Here is a 3,426-nt window from a genome sequence, read left to right as displayed (position 1 = left end):
TGATACACGATACTTGATGCATGGGGCTAGTGCACTGGGACGACCCAGAGGGATGGTATGGGGAGGGAGGAGGGAGGAGGGTACAGGATGGGGACCACATGTATACCTGTGATGGATTCATTTTGATATTTGGCAAAACTAATACAATTATGTAAAGTTTAAAAATAAAATTTAAAGAAAAAAGAAAAATAAAAATTAGTTTTACAGGACAAGAGCATTTTAATCATGAGCATTAATGATAGAGGGAAATGAGGCTCAGGTGCTTCATACCTGTGAAGATAGGTAAAGAGCAATTTCTTATGGGGTACCAATGGAGCATGTCAGATACTCTAATAATGTGACCTGAAGACGAGTCTGCCAGCTGTGCAGGAACTGTGGGACAGTCAGGAACTCATGCTACCCAGGCCAAATCCCAGAGGCAAGGGATAAGGTAATGGCAACACAGCAGAAGAAGAAGTGCAGATTTGGGATTCTGTTTTCAACTTCAAATGATCAGATTTTAATGAAGGATTCAAAGTGGAGGGAGAGGGGAACAGAGGAGACTTCCTTGTGGCAGGAAAATGTACCTTCATCCTCTCACAAAGCCCCTATTGTTCTCCCTCCCTGAACCACACTCTCCCTCCTGCCCTTAGGCTTCCCCACCTTCTTCCTGCTATTTCCCTGTTCCTCAGCTTCCCCGGTTCCTGTGCTGAAGGTTGGGTTGGGGTCAGAGGGAGGTGGTGGCCCTAAAGCTTAAAAGTAGCTCATCTTTCTTAGGAGGCGTGAGGATTCAACGCAGAGCAAGGAAGGCTTCGCTTCCACCACCCTCTGTGATAGACATTCAAGATCTGGCTGCATTAAACCTGAGGCCAGCAGCACGGTGGCCACTATTAGAAAAGTTAATTGTCCACATCAGCATATTCCAAGGACACGTTCCTTGGGGTCCACTAGGCCTCCATTTCCAATTTTGTAAAATGCTCACAATAGTACCCAGTCTCAAAGAAGTCTTAGAGGAGTGAAAGTCATTAGTGACAGCAACACACTCTGTAAGGTCCAGCATGAAGTGAACGGGCAGTTCACATTGTTACTGCTTGTGCTTTATGGTCTAACATCAGGAACATTGCAAAGCAAGTTCCTCTGGAGGGTACAAAGAGGGTTGTCTCAAATGACCCTCAGATCAGAGCAAGAGGGTCCCAGGGTCAGGTCAGGAGATGTGAGAGGAGAGGAATCTGATCTAAACCCTGTGATTGGTTTTTGTCTGGAACTGAGATTTTACACACCGTGTTTCCACTTGAATCACATAAGGGAGAGAGACGGTGACAACATGGATGGACCTAGAGGGTATTACGTTTGGTGAAACAGCAGAGAGTGAAAGACAAATACTGTATGATGTCACTTTTATGTGGAATCTAAACAGCAGATGAGCAAGCATAACAAAACAGAATCAGAGTCATAGATACAGAGAACAAACAGGTGTTTGCCAGAGGGGAGTACAGTGAGGAAATGAAAGAGCCAGGTGAGGGAGATTAAGGTGTACAAAATTCTAGCTATGAAACAAATGAGTCTCAGGTGCACATTTACGGTGTGGGGGAATATAGTCAAAAATTATGTAGTATCTTTGGTAACAAATGACAACTAGATGTCACGGTGTCCATTTTGAAATGTACAGAAATATCGAATCACTCTGCTGTGTATCAGGAGCTAACAGTGCTATAGGTCAACTATACTTCACAAACAAACAAATGAAGCAAACTCATAGAAAGAGATTAGGTTTGTGGTTACCAGGGGTAGGGGATGAGAGCGAGGAGGAATTGGATGAAGATAGTCAATCTTCATCTTCAGGTTAAACTATTTTCAGATTAAAAGATAAATAAGTGCTACAGCTGTAATGCACAACATGATAAATACAATTAACACTGCTGTATGTTACATACGAAAGGTGTTAAGAGAGTAAATCCTAACAGTTCTCATAAAAAGGACAATTTTTTTCTATTTCTTTAATTTTGCATCCATATGAGATAATGAATGTTCACTAAACTTATTGTGATGATCACTGCATCACGTTTGTAGGTCAAACCATTGTGCTGTACACCTTAAACTTACGTAGTGCTGTGTGTCAATTGTATCTCAGTAAAATTTAAAGAAATAAAAAAGAGTGAGGCAAGGAGTAGGGAAGAGAGCACAGAAATTCTGTTCTCATCCCCAGTTCAAATTACCTATGAAACACAGCCTTTTTTGACACTAAAACTTTACTTATGTTATTAAACATAACTGTTTAAATGGATAACTGTTACTTGTGTCTGAAGTCTGAGTTACAATAATTTCATAAGGACAATGCCTACTTCAAAATTCTTAGTATTTCAAGGTATATTGAACTCAAAACTGGTGACATGAGAGAACTTAGTGAACAGGAACAGCAGGGTGATTAAAATGGAAAAGAATACTGAATAGATCAAATCATTCACATACTCCACTGAGTTAAAAAATGCGACCCACAGCACACCATATGGACATTACCAAATCTGAACTTATCAGAAATTCAGTCTCACCTGGAAGGTGAAATTTGTCTGGAGGGGAATCAAGAGCTTTAGTGGCAACTGATAATGAGAAAGAATGAATTCTTCATTTCCTTTTTAACAAAATGTGAGAGCCTTTTGCCACAGTTCTTTCATTGTGAGCAGTTATCTCAAAAACAGAGATTCAAAACCAAGTGGAGGATTAAATAAATACATTCATTCATCTACTTTAATACCCTCTACACCTTCCCCAAATTTTGGCCAGCTTCTGACCCACAGGGTCCTCCACAGCTTTGACTGTTCAGGAGTTCCTTTGGCCACAACGGTGTGCTGAAGGCCCTTCCCTCCACGTACTTGGCCTTGCTGGTGATGTCCTAACAATCTGAAAGAGCAGTTACACTGTCCCGAGAAACAAGGAACTGTTATGGCTTAATGTGCAGCTTATCAGAACTCTGATGATGAAAAGAAAACCGAAGTTTCCCTCTCTTTCTCCATTTCCATCTCTCCAAGATCCTGGTGCACACATCAGGCAAATTTCTCTCACATTTTTTTAAGGTGACTGCAACAGCTCCAAACCTTTTACCACCTCAGGAATAAGTCCAGCAGAAGATAGCCCTGTCTTCAACTGCCAACATTTCCATCAAATATATCTGGTTGTGTAAAAGGTTGACCTCAGAATCAACACCTGTGATCTGAGAAATGGAATGCATGCACTGATTAGGTCAAGAATGGTTCAAGGACCCTCATGGTCCTTGAACAAACCATTTTGCAGTATCTATTAGGGTCTTACCTTTCAAACCATTTAACTATATGAGGCAGGATTCTCTTTACATAATTTAGCAAACTATCATAGTACAATGGATGAATGCAAAAGCAGATATAGAATCCAATTGTCAACACAGAGTCAGCCAGTAAAGAAAATGTGAAACAA

Source organism: Bison bison, unplaced genomic scaffold (genome assembly GCF_000754665.1).
Source record: "Bison bison bison isolate TAMUID 2011002044 unplaced genomic scaffold, Bison_UMD1.0 scf7180017864117, whole genome shotgun sequence".
NCBI classification, from domain to species: domain Eukaryota; kingdom Metazoa; phylum Chordata; class Mammalia; order Artiodactyla; family Bovidae; genus Bison; species Bison bison.
This window is presented reverse-complemented; position numbering follows the sequence as displayed.